This window comes from Notamacropus eugenii, chromosome 6 (assembly GCF_028372415.1).
Source record: "Notamacropus eugenii isolate mMacEug1 chromosome 6, mMacEug1.pri_v2, whole genome shotgun sequence".
NCBI classification, from domain to species: domain Eukaryota; kingdom Metazoa; phylum Chordata; class Mammalia; order Diprotodontia; family Macropodidae; genus Notamacropus; species Notamacropus eugenii.
This window is the reverse complement of record NC_092877.1, coordinates 164,335,869-164,360,640: the sequence shown is the minus strand read 5'-3', so window position 1 is coordinate 164,360,640 and position 24,772 is coordinate 164,335,869.

The window sequence follows — 24,772 nt, the reverse complement described above, 5'->3', positions numbered from 1 at the left end:
CTGTCTCTTTCTCTCTCTCTATATGTGTGTGTGTGTGTGTGTGTGTGTGTGTGTGTATAATCCCACCAACAACTCAGATACTGAAAAAAGTTTCAAGAGTTACAAATATTGTCTTTCTATTTAGGAATGTAAACAGTTCAACTTTAGTAAGTCCCTTATGATTTCTCTTTCCCATTTACCTTTTCATGCTTCTCTTCATTCTTGTGTTTGAAAGTCAAATTTTCTTTTCAGCTCTGGTATTTTCATCAAGAATGCTTGAAAGTCCTCTATTTCACTGAATGACCATTTTCCCCTGAAGTATTATACTCAGTTTTGCTGGGTAGGTGATTCTTGGTTTTAGTCTTAGTTTCTTTAACTTCTGGAATATCCTATTCCCTGCCCTTCGATCCCTTAAGGTAGAAGCTGCTAGATCTTCTGTTATCCTGATTGTATTTCCACAAAACACAAATTGTTTCTTTCTAGCTGCTTACAATATTTTCTCCTTGACCTGGGAACTCTGGAATTTAGCTGCAGTGTTCCTAGGAGTTTCTCTTTTTGGATGTCTTTCAGGAGGTGATTGGTGGATTCTTTCAATGTTTATTTTGTCCTTTGGTTCTAAAATATCAGGACAGTTTTCCTTCATAATTTCATGAAAGATGATGTCTAGGCTTTTTTTTGGTCATAGCTTTCAGGTAGGCCCATAATTTTTAAATTGTCTCTCCTAGATCTATTTTCCAGATCAGTTGATTTTCCAATGAGACATTTCACATTATCTTCCATTTTTTCATTCTTTTGGTTTTGTTTTGTGATTTCTTGGTTTCTCATAAAGTCATTAGCCTCCATCTGTTCCATTCTAATTTTGAAAGAACTATTTTCTTCAGTGAGCTTTTGAACCTCCTTTTCCATTTGGCTAATTCTGCTTTTGAAAGCATTCTTCTCCTCATTGGCTTTTTGAACCTCTTTGGCCAGTTGAGTTAGCCTATTTTTCAAGGTGTTATTTTCTTCAGCCTTTTTTTGGGTCTCCTTTAGCAAGGTGTTGACCTGCTTTTCATGCTTTTCTTGCATCTCTCTCATTTCTCTTCCCAGTTTTTCCTCCACCTCTTTTACTTGATTTTCAAAATCCTTTTTGAGCTCTTCCATGACCTGACCCCAATGAATATTTATTTTGGATGTTTGGGATACAGAAGCCTTGACTTCTATGTCTTTCCCTGATGGTAAGCATTGTTCTTCCTCATCCAAAAGAATGGGAGGAGATATCTGTTCACCAAGAAAGTAACCTTCTATGGTCTTATTTTTTTTTCCCCTTTTCTGGGCATTTTCCCAGCCAGTGACTTGACTTCTGAGTGTCCTGTCCACCCCCACCTCGCCTCCAGATCTGCCCAGCCAGTGCTTGGGGTCTGAGATTCAAATGCTGCTCCCCAGCCTCAGGGCTTTAGGCGGGGCAGGGCTGCTATTCAGTGTGAGATTAAGTTCAGCTGCTTGGGTAGGCGCAGGGCTGCCACATGGGGCTCAGTTCCCTCAGGGGGTTTATGCAGAGATCTTCAACAATGGATCCAAGCTCCTGCCTGCTTTGGGAGCCCTTGTCCTCTGCTGCCTCCGCTGCTGCCTCCCGAGGGGTCCTGAGTTATGGAGACATCCCACTCCCCTCTCAGCAGGCTGAAAGGATCCTCTCACTGACCTTTGGTGCCTGTGGGTGGAGGGACCTGCGCTGCTGCTGGAGATTCAGTCCCTGAAATCTGCTCAGATCTGCTTCTCTCGGTGCTGTGCGATCAAGCCAAGGCTGGGCTCTGCTCTGGGTCCAGGATGGGACAGACCTTTGGTGTCGATTTTTCAGGTTTCCCTGGAACAGAAATCTCCTCCACTCCGTTGTTCTGTGGCTTCTGTTGCTCCAGAATTTGTTGGGAGTTATCCACCTCTCTAACTTGATTTTCAAAATCCTTTTTGAGCTCTTCCATGGCCTAAGGCCATTGAATATTTATTTTGGATGTTTAGTATACAGAAACCTTGACTTTTATGTCTTTCCTTGATGATAAGCATAGTTCATCCTCATCTGAAAGGATAGGAGAAGATATCTGTTCACCAAGAAAGTAACCTTCTATAGTCTTATTTTTTTCCCTTTTTTGGGCATTTCCCCAATCAGTTACTTCACTTTTGGGCCCTTTGTCAAGAGTAGGGTATACTCTGGGAATCTGTAAGTTCTCAGTTCCTCCAAGGTGGCACAATCAAGTGTGAACACCAGTCTGTGAGCAACAAGAAACTTTTGTGCCCAGAATCTGTGAGTAGTAGTTTCCTCTCCACAACCACCTAGCCTCCAGTTCCACCAAGTCAGCACTGGAGGCTGAGATTCAGATAAACTGCTCAATTTCCCCAGAGGCTTTTGTTGGGGCAGGGCCTCCACACAGGGCTGAGGTAAGGATCATCTGCTCAGTGCCCCCAGGGGTTTTATGATCCAACAATGGATGTGGGCTGCTGTGGGGGCAGCTGTGGGAGCTGCTGTCCCTGCCCCCTGAGGCTGGAGCTATGGGAAGACCCTGCTCCCTTCTTGGCCAGCTGACAAAACCCTCTCACTGACCTTTGGCACCTGTGGGTTGAGGGATCTGCAAACAGCTGCTACTGCCACCAGGGATTCTGACCCTGAGACCTGCTAGTGTCCTCCTCCAGGTGCTGTGCTGCATGGTCAAGACTGGGTTGGACTCTGCTACACATCTGGTGCAACAGACCTTTCCTGTTCGTTGTTCTGTCGATTCTGCTGCTTTAGAATTTTCTCCCATGTTCTCTTTTGAAGGCTGGGTCTCAGAACTCTCAAATTAGGGTAGCAAGGTGACCTTAAGGCTCTTCTTCTATCTTTAGAAGCTGGTGCCTCTAAATTCTTGAACTTGGAGCTACCACTGCCCTAGTATTTCTTTTTTCTCCCTTAAAGGTTGTGTAACAGGAATTTCCACTATTTATCTCTCTTTCTTATCGTCATATGAGAGCATCATGCTTCTCCAGAGCTGCATCCAGGTTCTTAACTACTATGCAGTTGGGGTCCATGATATCTCTCCTATCCAAGGGGTCAGGTCTGCTTTTTTAAATTTTGCTAACCTCTGATCTGTCCTCTGAAAAAGGGAAAGACAAAAAAGGCAAGAGGGTTGAGACTGTGATGAACATTTCTTTTTATAGAGATATATAATCAAAGTCCAAAACACATATTCACCTCACTGCAACCTCAGTCAACCCCCTACATTAACAAGCTGCCTGCCCTTCGACTAAAAACTCTTCCTCTCATGTTCTCTGCATCTTATGCAGATCACTACAATCTAGGGCTTTTCTCCTCAAAGGCTCTGTGTCTCTTGATGCTCCTCTGGGCTAATTGTTCCTTTTCTCACACTCCATGACACAGCACCAAGGGGAGTTGGCATACTCCTTGCTCCCTACTGCCACTTTCAGACCCTCCTTTTTCCATCATCACTCAACACACATCTTTCTTCCTTTACAGTTCATTCTGTCTAGGCCAGATCCTTATTACCCTCATCTTTTTGCTGCTATTATATTGTTTCAGCCATATCTGACTCCTTATGACCCCATTTGGGGTTTTCTTAGTAAAGATACTGGAGTGGTTTTCCATTTCCTTTTCTCATTTTACAGATGAGGAAACTAAAGTAAGCAGAGTTAGATGCCTTGCCCAGGGTCACTTGTAAATGTCTGAGGCCAGATTTGAACTCATTAAGATAAGACTTCCTAACTTCAGGTCTGGCACTCTCTCTGCTCTGCTACCCAGCTGCCCCACTGTGACATAGAAAACTCCAAATTACTCTCTGTATTCCACCATAAATTAAGTTCACTTGATTCAAATAACAATCCTCAACCTCAACTCTTCCCTCAGCCTCCCATTTCATTCAGTCTGTCTCAAGTTTTCACAGGCATGTTCACACCACATACAGCTCTGATTACATTTAACCATGAATGAGAAAATTCCTAGTTATAGTTGCAGTTAGATGTTCTAACTTAAGAACAGCAAGATATTAGACACAGGTAACTCTCAGGGAAGTTTAAGTACAATACCACCTAGTCTCAAGTGTGACATTCACATTCTTAACAACTTTATCCTGCTATGATGCTTATGTTCTGTTTTTTGTTTTGTTTTGTTTTTTACAAATAAACCCTAGAATAAATACTTCACTGTCTAAAGAAGAGGAAGGCAGGCTGGAAAGTGGGGAATAGAAAAGCAGGGGAAAGAACAAAGTCAGTTCAAGAATTAGTCACTAAGAAACAAGAACAAAGTGGGGCAAATAATCAGGGCTTGATTACAGTAGTGTCTGAATTCAAAAGAGAGGACAAGTAGTGCTTGAGCATCTGGAGACAGAATTGTCCAGTCAAAACTTTGGGAATTCTAAAAGGTCTTAAGAGCCCAAAGAGGTCATCCTGGCAACTCTAGTTGGTAGTTAAGTTGACTTGAGGCAATAGTTGTAGCAGATGGTGCTGGTAGCACCTACAGGCAAAAGTGCAAAAGACAGGAGTGAGCGGATGTGGTGCCTTCAGAAACCTTATAATGGAAAGAAGTTCCAGTTATACACTCTAGAGAGGCAGCTATCTTGTTATCTTTGGAACTTAGGGGAGAACTACACCTGAGGGAAGACACCTGAGGCCTCCACCAAGAGAGAAAAGGACTCTCAGGGCCAAAAGTTTTGACACACAACTTGGCCAGAAATGTTCCTGTGCCTCACAACTTTTATACTTTCTGCCCAGGAATCCTGTGAGTTGGCACAAGGGAGATGGTGCCCTCTGGTTTGGGGAGATGTTGCTTTTGCTATAGCTTCTTAGTAGATGCCATTTTCTAAAAGGTGAGTCCACTGGTTGATATTGGGAAATGCACTGGGTGAGAGCTTGTGAGTAAAAGTACCAGGGTCCCCAACCCTTCAGGATCCTGAAGGGGAGAAGTATTATCCTTCTGACTGGGAACCTAACTATGAGGCCACTGTGAGGTTGGAGAGGGAGGCCAGAATGAATCTTATAATTGAGCCCATAGGAGATAAAGAGATCACCAAAGTTAAACAAAATGAGAGGAAGGGAGGGAGGAAATAAGGGAGAGAAAGAGGGAGAAAGAGAGAGAAGAAGAAGAAGAAGAAGAAGAAGGAGAAGGAGAAGAAGGAAAAGGAGAAGAAAGAAGAGGAGGAAGGGAGGGAGGGGGAGAGAGACAGATAGACAGAGACAAAGAGCTGGACAGAACCTTGGGATACTCCCAGGGTTGGTGGCTATGGCATTTTGGATGTAAAGGAAACAGAAGAGTTTCTTGTTTGTTGACTTGTTCACTTTCTGCAGTGTTTAATATATATATAATTTGTATTGTTTCTATGGACTTTTTTGGTAGGGAGGACAAATATTATTAGAGTCATTCTTGTTTAATGATGACCTTGATCCACCCTATGCTGATATAAAAGAGAAAGTGATTATAGGGAAATAATTTCCTTGTTCTAAACCTATGGATTGAGGATTCTATTAGCCACTGGAGGTCTTCCACTTGTATCTTCCTTTGATTATTTTGGAATTTGAGTCAGGAGAACCTTGGTTCAAATCCAACCTCTGATATTTGATAGCTATATGACCCTGTGAAAAATCACTACCCCTCTCTATTCCTTAATCTATAAAATGAAGTTGCTGGACTTTGTGGTCTCAAAAGTCTTTTCCAGATGGACATCCAGGTTATTATGATCCTATGGACTCTGGTTGCAGGATCTCTGCATCCTTTTTCCTTCCATCTCTATCCATACCACTCCAATGGCCAGACCTTTGTCTTAAGTAGAATGATATTGAGAGCAGCCATAGGTCCTTTTCCTTTTCTCTTTTTATCTCCCAGGAAGTCAGCCATGGTGGCAGAATGGTCTAAACTTCTCCTGATTACTCCTTCTCTGCACCTGACTATGGGCAGTACATAGTGACTTTTCCACAAACATGTTGAGGCTTTTCTCACCTCAATCTGAAGGAGCATATAAGTGGCACATCTGATCTCTTCCTTTCTGATGGGTATTAGTATACAGTGTTGGTATCCAGGCCTCTCTGATGGTACTTTCAAGAGTTTGTGTGTGTTTGTCTTTGTATTGATAATATAATTTTCCTTCTTAATGGAAAGATCTTTCCCATACATTAACAGCCTCATGTGACCTGCTTAAGTCACATGGAAGCCTGAGTCACATGAGTCAAGTCACATAGAACAGAAAGGGGTAGAGCAGGAAGAGGTGGAGCTGGACCACAGCTGAGAGGAAATTTTGTCAGAGCAGTCAGAAAACTGAGGGAGAGAGAGAAAACAGGCAGCTGGCTAGCATCAGTGAGAGAGTTTGCTTGTGATTTGTTTAATGGAGCTGTTTTGTGGGAAGCCTAACAGGGGAAGACTTGGGGATGGTGTTGTCCTCTGTGTTATTATGGTGTATAGATTTTTGTTACTATGATGGATTTTAGCTTTCTGGTGTCTGAATAAATGTTTTGGTTCTGTCTTCCATGCGGAGAGTTGGTTGTATGTTGAGATTCAGAATTGTGCAGGGTTATTCATGGCTACTGTAGGCTCTGTGGATATTGCATTGGCGCTACAGTCTTCCTCTTTTCTTAGGGTTATTTTTTATTTGTGTCATTTTCGCTGGGGGGAATACATGAATACATCTGCTTCCTTCTTTCCTTTTTTACTTTACCATCTCAGAAGTCTCATTAATAAGACTTCTTCATCCAGAATTTATTATCATTTTTATGACAAGAAAATGCATGTTGGTGAAGCATGTTTCTTTTGTTTAGGTATGCTTTTCTTCTTTTTGGAAGGTGGTGACATAGGCAGGAGACATAAATGTTAAAAAAAATACAAAATTGGAGGATTATATTTAATAGCTTAGCATGTTCTATATTCCTGTATTCCTTTCCTATAGGAGGCAGCATTTATGAAACAGTAAAGAGAGTAGAATAGAAAAAGGAGAGAATTCCCAAATAAGGGAAACTCTCTTCAAGAAAACATGACTCCCAGGTAATAATTTTTTAAGAAGAAAAGAAAAAAAGAAACAATAGCCAAAAAAAAAAAACGTAGAAGGGATCCCTTAACCTGGATTGATACCCACAGATTGCCTACTTAACTACCATTAAGGAAGGTAAAGGATCTATATTGAGCCTTCTGAGTGCCAGACACTTTGCTAAGCACTTTACAATTATTGTATCATTCAATACTCACAGCAACCCTGTGAGGCAGGTGCTGTTACTATCCTCATTTTGTAGTTGAGGAAACTGAGGCAGACAGATGAAGGAACTTGTCTGGGGTCATACAACTATTCAGTGTATGAAGCAGAATTTGAACTCTGCTCTTTCTGACTCTAGCTTGAGTTCTTTATGAACGGCACCACCTAGGGAATGTTTTCAGTTTTTTTTTCTCTATCTTCAGTACTTATTCCCATTCTTGGTACATAGCAATGCTTATTATTTAAATTAAATGTTATTTTTTGGTGAATAAAATTCAGTTTTCTCCACCTCTAGCCCTTCCCAAACACTGGGGGTTGGGAGAGAAAAGCAAAACCCTTATTATACATATGCATAGTTAAGCAAAACAAATTCTCACAGTGACCATGTGCAAAAAATGTGTATCTCATTGTGTACCTCTCTATTGTGAAGGAGGTAGCATGGTTCATGATTCAACCTGTAAAGTCATAATCTATCATTTCATTTACCAGAATTTTTAAGTCTTTAAAGGTTGTTTGTTTAGTAAATGCTGGTTGACTGATTTTGGACAGTTTATCAGTTAATATAGTTTAATTGGCTAGAACCTAGAATCATTATAAAAACTTGAATAAGACATGAATCATGTTAGGTCCTCCTATTAAGCCATCTAAGAAATTTCTAAAATTGTAGCATTAAGACAAGTGGCAGAATTGATAAATGATCAAAGGATACGAACAGGTAGTTTTCAGATAAAAAAACAAAGCTGTGTGTAGTCATATGAACAATGCTCTAAATTGCTACTGATTAGTGAAATGCAAATTAAAATAACTCTGAGGTATCCCCTCACACCTATCAGATTGGCTAATATGAAAGAAAAGGAAAATGAAAAATTTTAGAGAAAATGTAGGAAAATTGGGAGACTAATGCATTGTTGGTGGAGTTGTGAATAGATTCAACCATTCTAGAGAGCAATTTGGAACTGTCCCCAAAAGGCAATCAAACTGTGAATAACCTTTGGTCCAACAATATCGCTACTAGATCTGCATTCCAAGGAGCATTAAAAAAGAGAAAACAACCTTCATGTAAAAAAAAATATTTTGGCAGCTTTTTGTGGTGGTTAAGATTGGAAATTGAGGAAATACCTATCATTTGGGGAATGGCTGAACAAGTTGTGGGATATGATTGTAATGAAATACTTTTGTGCTATAAGAAATAATAAGCAGATGGATTTCAGAAAATCCTGAAAAGACTTACATAAATTGATGCTGAAGTGAGTAGAACAGGAGAACATTGTACACAGCAGCAGTAACATTGTGTGGTGATCAGCTATGATTGAACTCTCCTCAGCAATATAATGATGCAAGACAATTACAAAAGACTAATGATGGCAAATGCTATCCACATGAACTATGGAGTCTGAATGCAGATCAAAGTTTACTATTATCAGTTTTTTGGTGGTTTTTCTGTTTTGTTGTGATTCTTCTTTTACAACGTGACTAATAGAGAAATATGTTTATGTGATTTCACATTGATAAACATTGATAACCTATATCAGATTGCTTGCTGTCTTGGGAGGGAGGATAGAAGGGAGGAAGAAAAATTTTAAACTTAAAATCTTATAAAAAATGAATTTTGAAAACTATCTTTATATGTAATTGGCAAAATAAAATAATATTTACCAAAAAGAAAAAGAAAACAAAGCTTTATAAAAATGCAAAAATAAAAAAAAATAGAAAGAAAAGAAATAGAAAAAGAAGAGAAAAGTGGTAGGTAGCATCTCTGGAACAAAAGCTGCCATACCTCTCACCAGGTTCTTGTGACTTTTATACATTTAGACTCATGACTGAGGATGCTGATGAGACTTGTGCTTGTGACAATCCTATATATTCATCGTTCCTTAGTCTTGGATGAGGCAGAATGGATGAATGATCTTACTATGAGAACTGTTAAGACTGCACACATTGTCTGGAGTGCTACATGATCTTTCCAATATTTTCCATTGTGTTTGCCTTAAAACAAAATTAAAGCCTCTCAGGATATTAATCTCAAGAATTAGGCTGACTGATAGAAAAATTTTTGATAAATTCTAAGGCAACCATTTAAAGTATAATCTAATATGTAGGACAGATTTAATTTCTTATTTGGCATGTCTAATAGTAGATTTCCAATACTGGCTGTTCTCCAGCTACTTTTTCTTCTTTTATAAATAAGAACTCATGGGAGGGGGCAGAGCCAAGATGGCAGAGTAGAAAGGCATACATATGCAGGCTCTTCCCACACAGCCCATAAAACACCTGTAGAGAGGGACTTTCAACAAATTTTGGAGCAGCAGAAGTGGAGAACAACAGAGTGGAGGAGATTTCCAGCCCCAGAGTGACCTGAAAGGCCTATGGGAAACATTGCTTGCACTGGACACCAAGAAGAGCCCAGCCCAGCCTTGGCCACATGGTGTGGTGCAGCTCTGGGAGGAGGAGACATTAGGGGCAAAATCTCCAGTCACGGTAGCAGCGAATCCTCATTCCCAGCAGCAGCAGTCCGCTAATCCCTCAATCCACAGGTGCCAAAGGTCAGTGACAGGGGTTTTTTCAGTTGACCAGGAAGGGAGAAGGGCCTTTCCATAGCTCCGGTCTCAGGCAGCAGCCTGCAAAGGCCACATCGGGCAGGCAGCAGCAGTTCCCACAGCAGCCATACAGCCCTCCCCCACTCTACCCCATCTATTGTTGGATCATAAAAACCCCTGGGGGCACTGAAGAGATGAATATTACCTCAGCCCTGTGTAGAGGCCCTGAGGTAACTGTTCTTTATCTCATAGTGAATGGCTGCCCTGCCCATCTAGATTATCTGAAAATCAGCCCCCAGTGCTAACTTGGTGGAACTGGAGGACAGGTGGCTGTGGAGAGGAAACTGCTAAGATTCTGGGCACAAAAATCTCTTCCAACACCCAGACCAGTGTACACACTTGATTGTGCCACCTTGGAGGAACTGAGATCTTACAGATTCCCAGAGTATACCCTATTCTTGACAAAGGACCCAAAAGTCAAGTAACTAGTTGGAAAAATACCCAAAAAAGGGAAAAAAAAATAAGATTATACAAGGTGACTTTCTTGGTGAACAGATATCTCCTCCCATCCTTTTGGATGAGGAAGAACAATGCTTACCATCAGGGAAAGACATAAAGTCAAGGCTTCTGTATCCCAAACATCCAAAATAAATATTCAACGGGGTCAGGTCATGGAAGAGCTCAAAAAGGATTTTGAAAATCAAGTAAAAGAGGTGGAGGAAAAACTGGGAAGAGAAATGAGAGAGATGCAAGAAAAGCATGAAAAGCAGGTCAACACCTTGCTAAAGGAGACCCAAAAAGATGCTGAAGAAAATAACACCTTTAAAAGTAGGCTAACTCAATGGGCAAAAGAGATTCAAAAAGCCAATGAGGAGAAGAATGCTTTCAAAAGCAGAATTAGCCAAATGGAAAAGGAGGTTCAAAAGCTCACTGAAGAAAATAGTTCTTTCAAAATTAGAATGGAACAGATGGAGGCTAATGACTTTATGAGAAACCAAGAAATCACAAAACAAAACCAAAAGAATGAAAAAATGGAAGATAATGTGAAATATCTCATTGGAAAAACAACTGACCTGGAAAATAGATCCAGGAGAGACAATTTAAAAATTATGGGCCTACCTGAAAGCCATGATCAAAAAAAGAGCCTAGACATCATCTTTCAGGAAATTATCAAGGAAAACTGCCCTGATATTCTAGAACCAGAAGGCAAAATAAATATTGAAAGAATCCACCAATCACCTCCTGAAAGAGATCCAAAAAGAGAAACTCCTAGGAACATTGTGGCCAAATTCCAGAGTTCCCAGGTTAAGGAGAAAATATTTCAAGCAGCTAGAAAGAAACAATTCAAGTACTGTGGAAATACAATCAGGATAACAGAAGATCTAGCACCTTCTACATTAAGGGATCGAAGGGCTTGGAATATAATATCCCATAAGTCAAAGGAACTAGGATTAAAACCAAGAATCACCTACCCTGAAAAACTGAGTTTAATCCTTCAGAGGAAAAAATGGTCATTCAATGAAATAGAGGCCTTTCAAGCATTCTTGATGAAAAGACCAGAGCTGAAAAGAAAATTTGACCTTCAAACACAAGAATGAAGAGAAGCATGAAAAGGTAAACTGTAAAGAGAAATCATAAGGGACTTACTAAAGTTGAAGTATTTACATTTCTCCATGGAAAGACAATATTTGTAACTCTTGAAACTTTTTTCAGTATCTAGGTAGTTGGTGGGATTACACACACACACACACACACACACACACACACAGAGAGCACAGGGTGAATTGAATAGGATGGGATCATATCTTTTAAAAAATGAAATTAAGGGGTGAGAGAGAACTATATCGGGGGGAGTAATGGAATGGGGCAAATTATCTCTCATAAAAGAGGCAAGTAAATGACTTTTCAGTAGAGAGAAAAAGTGGGAAGGTGAGAGAGAAAGCATGAAGCTTACTCTCATCACATTCAACTAAAGGAAGGAATAAAATGCATGCTCATTTTGGTATGAAAATCTATCTTACAATACAGGAAAGTAGGGGAGAAGGGGATAAGCAGGGTGGGGGGGAATGATGGAAGGGAGGGCAGTGGGAGGAGGGAGTAATTAGAAGTCAACACTCTTGGAGAGAGACAGGATCAAAAGAAAGAATAGAAGAAATGGGGGGCAGGATAGGACAGAGAGAAATATAGTCTTACGTAACACGACTATTATGGATGGCATTTGCAAAATTTCACAGATATGGCCTATATAGAATTGCTTGCCCTCACAAAGGAAATGGGTGGGCAGGGAGGGAGGAAGCGAAGTTGAAACTCAAAGTTTTAGGAATGACTGCTGAGTATTGTTCATGCAATTAGGAAATAAGAAATACAGGTAATGGGGTACAGAAGGTTATCTGGCCCTACAGGACAAAAGAGAAGATGGGGATAAGGGGGGAAGGGAGGGATGTTAGAAAGGAGGGCAGATTGGTGATAGGGATAATTAGAATGCTCGGTGTTTTGGAGTGGGGGGAGGGGAGAAATGGGGAGAAAATTTGGAACCCAAAATCTTGTGGAAATGAATGTTGAAAACTTAAATAAATAAATCTAAAATAAATAGATAGGAACCCGTGCTTAGCAGTGAAAGCATTGAGATCTATTGAGATAGAGTGCAGAACTTAGTCCCTGGAAGACCTGGGTTTAAATCCTACCTCAGTTGCTTATTAGCTGTATGACTCTGGGAAAAATCATTTAAACTCTTGAAGTCTCAGTTTCTTCATCCCTGCTGAGGGAATTGGATTCAATCATTTCCAAGTTTCTTCTGTAACAAAAGAGTAACCCTAAGGGAATTTTGTGTAATTAATAATCTATTAATTAGGTTAGCTGGCAATCAATAAGTTGGTGGTCAGTGATTTCTCTCTGTAACTAAAGACAAAGACATGGAGAGTCCAAAAGCCTTAAATACCTTTTAAACAGAAAAGCCCATGACAGGTAAAAAATCTATCCTGATTGGTGGACATTCTTAATGAGGAGGTGGGCTAGAAGTCTTCAGCTTCTGCTGGGAACTTGAGTTAATCATGAGACTCAGCTACCTCCATCAGTCTGGACAGGGAAATCCATCTTCATCAAGACCACTTTGTTTGTTTTTCTCCTCCACAAGCACAGGGGCTCACCCCCAAGAACTGTCTCAGACTAGATTTTGTTTATACTCTAAAAAGAACATAGGTCTCCTTGTTGGGTGGAGTCCCACCCAAAATTGAACAGCATGATCCCTGAGGGCTAGGACAACCTCACCAATTAGTAATGTCTTTCAGAGACTGACTTCTTAGAGGGACTGAGTCTTCCATGATAAACTAGAGGAGAAAAGCTTGGATACTAATTTAATCATTGAGTATTAATATAATAGTAAAATAATTTCTCTCTTTTCCAATATTATATCTAAGAGCCTATTTGTTGACAATAAGGAAGAGTTGAGGAATGAGCAGGACTTCAAGACAGCAAACTTTAGGGAATATTTATGCCCTAAATCTATAGGAATTTCAAAGAATCAAAAAAAATATGAATGACACATATGTATGAATAACAATATAAATGACAATACTTCTAGCATGCTGAGGAAAACAAGATATTTATATAAGAAGTTATTATCAAACTGGTTACTTGACCCAGACAATATTTCTCGTCTAGATTATTTTTAATAATGATTTACTTTAAAGATTTACAAAGCCTTTTACTTATAATAATTATTTGAAGTAGGTGGTACAAGAATTATTATCCTCATTTTATAGTTCAGGAAACTGAAGACTAGAGAAGACTTGCCAATCTGTGCTTACATAGTAAATGTTAGCAGTCAGTATTCAAATCTAATTCTTTCCAGACTCACATCCAGGGTTTTTTCCACTATGTATGTCTGTATATGTATCTATATCTATACACACACATATGTATGCATGTATATACACACATATATACATATGTGTGTATATACATATATGTGTGTACATATATGTGTATATATGTGTGTATATACATATATACATATATATGTATATACACAGAGACAGAGAGAGAGAGAAAGAGAGCCTCTTTTCTAGAAAAAGAAAATGAGAAGAAGCAGGCATTAAAATCATTACCTAGACATAGCTGATATCATGGACAAGCTGTTTCTAGTCTATTAATAGTAATATTTCACTATCAGCTAACTCTGTATGAAAAGTTGTAAAAAGATTGAAAACTCTGTATTATCAATAAGCAAAAAACAATTCTTTTCCCCAAGAACGATAAAATCAGAACAATAGAACTTAGTAGGTTTGGTCAACTTTGCCACTAAGAAAGAATTAGAAAATGTCACACAGTAAGAAATAAATATGAAGAATATCGGGAAACAGAGAAAAAATATGAGCTAATGCAAAATGAAGTAACCAGAATCAGGAAAATAAAATCACGATTATAATGATGTATATGGAAAGGAAAACACCAACAACAAATCTAAATTGATCACTGTATGAAAATGTGCTTCCTATCTTCTTTTTTAGGAGGTGGAACACTACATATACTGTCAGACTTGACTGAGGTATTGGTTAGTTTTGCTAAACTATGTTTTCCCTCTTTTTTGTATTTGTTATAAAGAATAGCTCTCGGGAAGCAAGGAATATATATCTATAACTATAGCTATATCTACATATATTTCTATATATAATTTCTGTTTATCTCCAACTCTCAGAAAGCTTCCCTTATAACAAATATATTTGCTTATGTATATGTACACATATGCATACACACTGATGTAAATACACATACATATGTAATAAAGTTAATTTAGTTATGGTGTGTGTATGGAAATAGAAGTGATGTTTTAAAAAAAGTCTATAGGTTTTTTTTTTCCAAAATATCGCCTAGACCCTGAGACATGAGTATTGACCTTGTAAAATGAAGGAGAGTAATCTTTAAATCCATTCTTTTAAGTGTCACTTTCCTCAGAGATTCCCATGACAGTATTCCCTAAATGACCCTACACGTGATGTACATGAAAGTGTAGAACAGAAGAAAACATAAATAAAAACCAAACCAAAACAAATGCCTTTGTTAATGATAACAATTCTTTTAGGTATTCATTCATTCACTCATTCATTACTTGCATTTATTCAAACGATATCTGATGAACTCCTATTAGATATAAGACATTATACTAGGTGCTATGGAGTGTGCAAAGATGAATAGAAGAGGTAGCCGAAGCATCTACACACCCTGAGGGAAAGCTAGGAACCAGCGCATGCCAAGCAAATCAAACCACCACCTCCACCTTGACCACCATCTTACCTCAGATCCTAGAGGAGACAACCTAGGACCTTGAATCCAATAACCCTAGAAATAGTATTGCTCCTGTCCCAGTGCCTTCAGCCTTTATCTAGGGAAGATGCATCTCTATGGAGATGCAGTCTGGCAACTTCTCCCACAGTGCTATAACCACAAATACTGAAGACACATAAAAGAAAGTTTTTACCTCCATCAAATGTTTCTACAATCAGAAATTGATACAATTTTATTGGTAGAAATGGCATTAAGGAAAAAGCTCCTGCACCCTAAAGACAATGGGACCTTTCCATTTTATTTACAACTGAAATTGTATTAGAACATGAGCACGTCTGGACAGCAAGGACTGTCTTCATTTTCAATAGGTATCCTCAGCATTTAGCACAATGATTTACACAGAGTAAGCATTTAATGAATGCTTCATTCATGTATTAATTGGTAGTGGAAGGAACATAAATATTAGGTTCAAATACTAGGTAACAGTTGTCTATTTTGCCTTGGATAAGCTACCAAGCCTCTCTTGGTCTCATAGTCCCCCTTTTCCCCCATCCTGTGTAGAATGAGAAGTTTGGACTTTCAAGTCTTGCCCTCATGGAGTGTGCAGGCTAATGGGGGGAGGCAAGGCATTCATCCAAATAACTATACCTCAAGTATCAAGTGAAACATAAGCAATAAGACTGTATACAAGAGAAATCCCTGGTCATTTTGTGTCTGGAATGTAGACACATCTCAGTACGAATGCAGCTTCGTACTCGGCACACTCTCCAAAACACCATTTGATCTTTACTGACATTTACTTGGTAGACACCAAATTAAGCTGCATGGGCTGCCTCATTGTTTGATCTTTGCTCCTTAAACAACAACCAAATAGTATCCAGAAATTAAAAAACCTTTTATCTTTCGCTGTCTTGTTTGTCTTCCCCTTTCCACTTTTTATATGCAGTGCTTGTGTTTTTATAAGGTCAAGGCAAAGTTGGTGATTAAATAAACTTTGTGATACCTGCAGTAATGCTTGCTAAGGGGTTACAAGTCTACAGAAAGGCTTGGCAAAAGCTCTGATGTTTGACCAAGACCATAATGGAGATTGGCAACATGAGTGATTCTGATGTTTACTCCTCTGTGCTGCTTTATAATTGAGGATATTTCAGCCACAGGAGCTCATGTTTTCAGGGTCCAGATCTCTTGTCTCTCTGTCTCTGTTTCTAGATGCATCTCTTACTCTTTCTCTTACTGCCCCCCTCTCTCTCTGTCTCTCTTTCTCTCTGTCTCTCTCTCTCTATGTCCTCCTCCCCTCTTTCTCTGTCACTTTCTCTGTCTTCCTCTGTCTCTCCGTCCACCCTCAACTTAAAAAAGGGCCAGAGTTCCAATGAAGCAGAGACATGTTCTCATTTTTCTTCTTACTCTTAAGAATTCAGTGATTTACCATTTCATAGGAAGGGGAAAAAGGGAATCCTGACTGAATAATATGTATATATATACATACGCACACCTGGGTAAAAATTTGTGAATTGTTCTAAACTGGAAGCAGTTATCTTTATTTTCCTGTTTCCTTAATTTAAAATTTACATGTTTATCTTCCTCCCCCTCCCAGGAAATCATGAGAAATTGAATAGTTCCTTCCATATAGAGGCAGTGTTTGTTTCTCTAAAGGATGAGGCAACAGGGGTAATGTTCAACACTCCAATTACTTCCCTGCTATCTTGTAGGTTCCATATTGCCTTAGAATTTTTTCACTTTCTTATATAGATGTTGAGTCTTTACAGCTGGCCTGTGGAGAAGAAGACTCATGTCTTCTACTTCTTTTGTAAACTATGCTGCCAGGAGCTGTGTTGGACATATAGCATATTCTTTACATTTAAAATTTTGAGAAGTGTTTTTTTTTTCCTCTGAGAGAAATGAAATTTACTTGAAGCAATACCTTGAAAAATACCTTTGTCAAGATTATCTTGCAAAATGAGGTAGAACTTGTATTATAGCTATTTATTTGTACTTCTTTCCTCTCCAACTCCCACGTTAAGCTGCAGTTACTTTGAGATCATGGTCCATGTTGAATATATATGGGCAAAGGGAGAGACATTGGACAGACAGATGAACAGAAAGTGGAGTTTCATAGTGGACAGGGAAGGTAGCCATGAAATTAGGAAGACCCTAAGTTTAAGTCCAGTCTCTCTTTCATAATTAGCTGATATGACTATAGACTATAAGCAAGCAGACAATAAGCATTTGTTTCTTATGGCACTGTGCTAAGCATTTGGGATACAAATAGAACAATCACAACAGTCCTTGCTCTCAATGACTTTATATTCTAATGGTGAAAGATACCACATAAAAGAGAGGTGAAGGGGAAAGGGGACAAGACACTTTAATAGGAGGCAGAGTAGTGAATTCCAGAGGGTGGAAACTACTGTCAGAAGGGAAATGAAGCATAGCCAGCACTCAAAATGGAGTCCCTGAAAGGAATTTGCTAATGGGAGGAGAAGTCTGGCATGGCAGAAGGATATTCCTTGATGAGAAGACCCAAGGGAAGTTCAAGGGGGAAAAGGTAGCATGGGGTGGTAGGAAAAGAAAAGTCTGGAGTTCATGTCCTGGCTAAATGAATTGCTATTTGTGTGACAGTGGACAAATCAGTTAACCTTTAGGAATCTCGGTTTCTTCAACTGTAAAAATAGAGGATTGAACTAGAAGACCTCCAAGGTCCCTTCCAGTGTTAAATCTTGTTATTCGGTAGTGTCCAACTCTTTGTGGCTCTATTTTGGGGTTTTCTTGGCAAAATACTGGAGTGATTTACCATTTCCTTCTCCAGTTAATTTTACAGATGAGGAAACTGAGACAAACAGGGTTAATGACTTGCACATGGTCACACAAATAATTTGTTTGAGGCCAGATTTGAACTTATGAAGATGAATCCTCCTGATTCCAAACCCAGAGCTCTATTCACTATACCACCTAGCTATCAAGCTTTAAATCTATGTTGCTGTAGTTATAATCTCTTAAACTCTTAGTATCCCAGGCAAATCTCTAAGGCTATTATATACAGAAAAGTAGAATAGGTAAGGAAAATTTGCACACTGGGTATTCTTCAAACTGAAGAAATTACAGGTTGGGACAAAAACCATTTATGCCCTAATAAAACAAATCAATGCCCTTTTAAAGAATTATTATATCCCTAGCTTCTGGCACAGTATCTTGTACATAGTAAGCACTTAGCAAGTGTTTGATGAATGAATATTATATTATTGTGGCATATATTTTGTCATGAGACCTCACTTTATAAGTTTTTCCTCTAATTCAAATAAAACTAGGACAAATCTAGAGATAAACATTTTCATTACTGAGGGGATTTAATTGCATTAAAGCTGCCTGGGATGGACAGCCATTTAGAAGTTCATATCTAAACCACCCTAGGCTCTGAGCTCATTAGTTCACTGTCTATATCTGGTCAATGATTGAAGGAAGGACCTCCAAGAAAAATTCATGGTGCAATGGAAATGGTCTGGGTGAGTGATAGCCTTCCCCCTTAGTGATAGCAGAGCTAGAAGCCCTGGAATAGCTGGAGGAGGTATCTTTTACATTAGACTTAAAACCTCAATAGCGATCACTTAGCTCTTATGAGAGTCCATGACACTTGAGTCTTAGTGATTAGAAAAATGATTGTTTGTGCCAATTTGCTAAAATCCAATTTATATAATTACGTTCAGCAGCACCACAATTTACCCAGTGGCTTGTTTTCAGCATTTTTTTTGTCACATTGGAATTTCTCAGGGCTCAGTAAGGTAAAAGTTTGGTTGAGCTTTTAATGACTGGCCTCAGAATAAAATATCATTCTCTCCTGGGTTTATCAAAAATTGTACTATAACAGAGCTTAGGAAATCTCTCCCTTTGTATTTGTGGTAGACAGTCTTCATTCTCATGTGTAGTATATCCTGGTGTATTCTGGGATCGTTCCAGATGTGCTAAAGACTGAAAAACATATTCGAAAGCATTAATCTTATTCAAAAATTATAAATGCAAGGGGACATACATCCTGGGTGCTCAAAATACCCTGACTGTGTTATGTTAAACCTTAGGTAAATAGTTTGCTTATTCACTATTCAGTTCTAAGGCACCAGCTTCCACCATATCTTAAAAATCCATTTTACCCCGCAAAAAAAATTAGACTCTTGCCTTCCTTTCAGAGGATGTTCCACTATTCTCTAAATCAGATTCTAGCACTTTAGAATCTTTATTCTGAACTCAGTGGATAGAGAAGAATCAAACTTTCAGTATCCAATTCTAATTCATCTGAAGGACATTCTCTCTGTTATTCTCTGACTACTTCTCAGAACATTCCCCTTTAAAAGTATGGCAACCCAAGTTAGCTTATATAATGCAGTAGAAAGAGAATTGACTCTCAAGTCAAAAGACCTGGGCTCAAATCCTGCCTTTAGTGCTCATTTTTTGCACAACCTTGGACAATCAATTTACCTTCTTGAGCTTTAGTTCCCTCAATTGTAAAATAAAGGGATTGGACTAGATGGTCTCTAAGGAGCCTTTCCACTGTAGATCTAGGACCTTACGATCCCTGTGAAGTACCGTTATCTTTGATGGGCCTCTGAAAGGCCTGTCCAAGACAGCAGTCCTCCATTGGTCCAAATCACTCATCTAGATGGTCATTAGATCTTTGGCCTCAATCCATTTCCTAGCTCTTCTTTCTTAGCCTTGGGATTCTAGTACTGACCCCTAGCCACATCTACCCCACTATGACTAGGAAAAGGAACAATCATTTATTAATACCTACTTTGTGCCCAGCACTAGGCTAAGTGATTTATAGATATTATCTCTTTTGAGCCTCACAACAGCCCTGTCAGGTAAGTTCTATTATTATTCCCATTTTATCATAGAAGAAACTGAGGCAGACAAAATTCCCTGGTTTTTTCTTAGTTCTCAGTCTTGTTTGAATCCTGAGTCTAAGATTCCCTCATGTCTCCCTCCATTATCCCACCACCTGAACAACTCCAGTTTCCACACTGCCTATCTTCTCAGTCTGAATTTTTAAAAAAATTATTAAAGTACATGGTCCCTTTTCCTATAAGCACATATGACCTAGCCCTCACTGGGTTCTCTGATCATCTGTCATACCTTTCCCAGCTGGGTTTATCAGCCAGCTCCTACCCATCTGTGATCTTATCAATTCATGCAATGGGACACAGTCAATTGCTTGCTGACTAAAGCCTGTGTACCCTTCTCTGGTTCTTTCCACTTCCCAGATAAGACATTCACTTTTGAACTTTCTCTTGGGGGCTCTTAAAAGAAAATAATGAATCTGGCCAACTCCTCCACACGAACCCTTCTCCCAGTTTAATCGTGAAGTGGAATATTTTAATTGATTTTATTTAAATGTGAAATTCATTTAGATAAGAGAACACTAATGTAAATGCAATGTTGTATATTGCAAAGCTTTTTATGAAAAATAATTTTCAAAGTACTTTGTTTCCTCAACATCAGTCAAGTAATTTTCAAAGTACTTCAAAAACAAAGGGTTATTTTCAGATGGTCATTAAATTAAATCAATGGAGAAATTCACTCTCACTTTCTTCAGCACCCATACTTTAGCTTATAGAAATTAAAATCTAGAGAACAGCAGCTATTTTCAAGTTCCTTTCCTTGGGTAAGGAAATCTATGAATTCATTCTAGGTTATCTAGCAAAATAGTTGGGGTGTAGGAAGGTTCAAAGTGAAAATAGTTCTCTCCTGCATGGACTCTGATTGATCTATATCATCCCTTCTCCTAGAGGAGTCCCCGACACTCCTTGGCTCACTCCAAAGAAGACCACACTGATTCCCACCTCCCCAAGAAGGTTCACTTTATAAAATCCAGTCAATATCTCTGCAACATTACTTGAGGGGGAAGAGGAAAAGCTCATCTAGAATACCTGTAGCCCTGAATTTTACAATATTTCACTAAAAAACAGTATTTTATTTTTTCCTCAATTACATATAAAGATAATTTTCAACACTCATTTTTTATAAGTTTTTGAGTTCCAAATTTTTCTCCCTCCCTTCCAATCTCTTCCCCACGGCAGCAAGCAATCTGATATAGGTAATATATGTGCAATCATGTTAAACATATTGGTTGATGGGTGGGTGGTTGGTTGTTGTTCATTCTTGAAGGAGACCAAAATGATATCACTATGCGAGAGTCAAGGTCCAGTGTCCTACTATGGATGATGAGACAAGTGCAAGCTCAGAATATTCTACCACAGGTCAGACACAAATAATCCATGTGAGGTAGATTCTTTAAATTTGCACAGTAGTCATATTGTGAAAGAAGAAAGAACAAAAGGAAAAGCCACAGAAATGAAAACAAACAAAAAAGGAAAACAGTGTGCTTCTCTATCTGTATTCTGGCTCCATAGTTCTTTCTCTGGATGTGGATAGCATATTCCATCATGAATCTTTTGGAATTGTTTTGGATCATGCAATATTTTATGGAAGAAGGGTTAAATTCACCATGATCCAGCAGCACTGGCCTCCTTGCTGTTCTTTATACCCTGTGGCTCCCAATCCGTGCCTGGAACGCTCTGCCCCCTCCCCTGCAAATCCCACCTTCTGAGTCCTGCTCACTGCTCGTGCCTTCCTTCTGAGATTCTCGCTTTTCTTCCCTGGATGTATCTTGTATGTCCATAGTTGCTTGCATGCTGTCTTCTTTAGGATGTGAAGTCTTTGATAGGAAGTATCTTGTTTTTTGGCCTCTCTTTGTATCCCCAGTTTTTAGCACTGTATCTGGCACCTAGTAAATATTTAATAAATGCTTGTTGACTGATTAACTGATTGACCCACTGTGTCACTGCAATTGTAGTGTAATGAGTTGCATTACACAAAACTTGAATCATGCAGATTACATTCTTGTTCTCTCCTTTTGCTGCTAGTGTCTCTGTGTATTTCATTAGCATATTATTTTCAGTGGCTGAGAGTCATAGTAAACATTTAAAGCAATTTAAAAATTAAAAGACAGCTGGATTTTACCATCCCTCCCTGCTTAAAACTTACCAAAATTACTTTTAAAAGGTCTTATATTAAGATGGTATCAAGTTGCCTTTAGGAGAGTAGAGCAAAAGCCATTTGTTGGCTTTAATTAGCACAGTTCTAAGAGTTCACAACACCTGCGCTGGGCTCATTTACTTTTCTTTCTTTGAGTATTTGAATAAAACAGACTTGTAGAGACATTTAGTCCACTTTCTCTGTGAACCCATGAGGTATAGTCTGTCCCTGCTGGAAAAGTGTTATGGGAAGTCGCTAATAGTGTTTTGGGTTTAGCATTTGTCAGGGAGAGTGCAGCTGGACTACAGTTAGGGTCTAACTAGTTGAGTTATTATTTAACAGGCATACAATAATGAGGTCAGCAACACAGCTCCATAGACCTTCAGTCTAGTAGTCAGTCTAATACTTTTTCTCTCCCATACTTTCCTTCAGAGCCTCCTAAACCCTAAACTAGCTCTGGCAATGGGTGTATCAACCACATTATCAATGTGTACATCCCTGGAAAACACACTACCAAGGTAAGTGAACTTATCCACCACATTCAAAATTTCTCCATTTGTTGTAACCAATGGTTCCACATATGGATGGTATGGTGCTGGCTAATGGAACACCTATGTTTTCTTGGTGTTAATTGTTAGGCCAAAATTAGTACAAGCATCAGAGAATTGATCCATACTTTGTTGTATCTTAGCTTCAGAGGCTATATTGACTGCATAATCATCTGCAAACAGAAAATCATGCATCAACACTCCTTTCACTTTGGTCTTGGCTTAGCCTTTCCAAGTTGAAAAATTTACTATCAGAGCAATAGCTTACCTTGAAGTCCTGTTCATCCTCATTGAAAGCATTTGAAAACATGGCTGGAAACACCATGATAAAAAGCACAAAAGCAAGCACGCAGCCTTGTTTCACTCTGTTGGTGACTGGAAAGCAAGAGAGGGTTATCCATTATTCAGAACCTGGGCAAACATATCATCATGAAATTGACATACAATGCTGATGATCTTCTCTGTGCAGCCAAATTTTGACATGATTTTCCATAATCCCTCATGACTGACAGTATCAAGGGCCTTGGTCAGTCTACAAGTGTGTACAGACTTCTGTTCTGCTCCTGGCATTTCTCCTGTAGCTATTGGGGGCAGCAGACATCATATCTGTTGTTCCTCAGTCCTTTCTGCAGCAATAGTGGTTCTCCGGTAGATGACCATCTTCCAAGAGAAGGACCAGCCTACCAAGGAAGACTTTGGCAAGAATCTTGCCAGGAATTACTAAGCAAGAGACCCTCCTGTGATTGTTGCAGGACAATCTATCCCCTTTACTTTCATAGAGATGGAAAATGGAGGCATCCTTGAACTCCTGAGGGAGAACCTCCCCTTGCCATATAACCTGGAAAATTCTGAAGATCACCTGGCAGGATAAGATACCAGGTACTGAGGTCCTTTCTTGAGCCAAACTGCCAAGAGTTCAAACTCTGATTCAGAGAAAGTAACTTTGATGGTCTGGTCATGTTGTTCAAATGCAAAAATACATTTGCCAAAAAGAATATTTTATGGAGAATTCACACAGGGCAAGCATTCACATGGTGGTTGGAGGAAGTGACATAGGGACACTCTCAAGGTTTCTCTTAAGAATTTTGGAATCGATTGTGTGACATGGGAGACATTGGTACAAGGCCACTCAGCATGGCATGCCCACTCAGCATGGAATGCCCACATCAGAGAAGGTGCTGTGCTTTATGAGCAAAGAAGAATTGAAACAACACAAAGGAAAAGTAGGATGCACAAATTGAAAGAATTCACACAGGATGTTCACACAGACTATTTGTCCCTTATCTGTGGTAGAGTATGCTGAGCTCATATTGTTCTCATCAACCATAGCTGGCACACTAAAACTTGACTCTAGTGTAGTGATGTCATTTTGGTCCTCTTTGAGAATGAAAGACAGCAAAACTAAAATTGGAAATTGGTGGTGGTGGTGATATTCAGATAATTTTATCCTTTGAACACTAAAGTTATGATTGTGAGATTGTTCTTACCCTCAGAAGCATAGATTTAAAGTTTGGAAGGAACCTTAAAGATAATTTGGTCTAGCCCTCATGCTTAATAGATGAGCAATCTGAGAGGCAGAGAGGTTAAATACCTTGACCAAAGTCATGCAAGTAGCAGAGTAGGGACCTGAACCCAGTTTATCTGACTTCAAATCTAGTACCTTTCTCCCCTACATCCTGAGATTATTATTTCTCTTAGACATGTAGGTAGAGTCTAAAGTGATAGTAGGGCACCCAAGTAATGAATTGCTATCTGCATCTGGACCTTGAGTGGGAGGTTAAAACTAGAGTATAAGGGATGTTTTTGGGAGGTATGACATGAAGGGGTGTTGGGAGAAATTCTGATGATATAAAAAGTAAAAAAGACCTCAATAAAAATTTATTTTAAAGAGAACTAGAATTCTAGAATTGAGAATCATCTTTATGGGAAAAATGGAAGACACATTCTCTTGAGAGAATTTCTATAAGTTGATACCATGATTACTGGCCCAATATAACTCTTACTGTAGGTGAGTTATATGCAGATTAATTTTATTAGACTTTGGAAACATTTTACCCAGCAAGAAAAAAAAAGCAAGTGAGGGAGGAAATTTCTATGAATTATACATTTCGACTCACAGAGTTTACAGATACAGGTAAAAAAGTAAGATTAAAGAAAGTATCAGAGGATCATATGACTGTGGAGTTGGAAAGGATCATAAAAGTAATTTAGT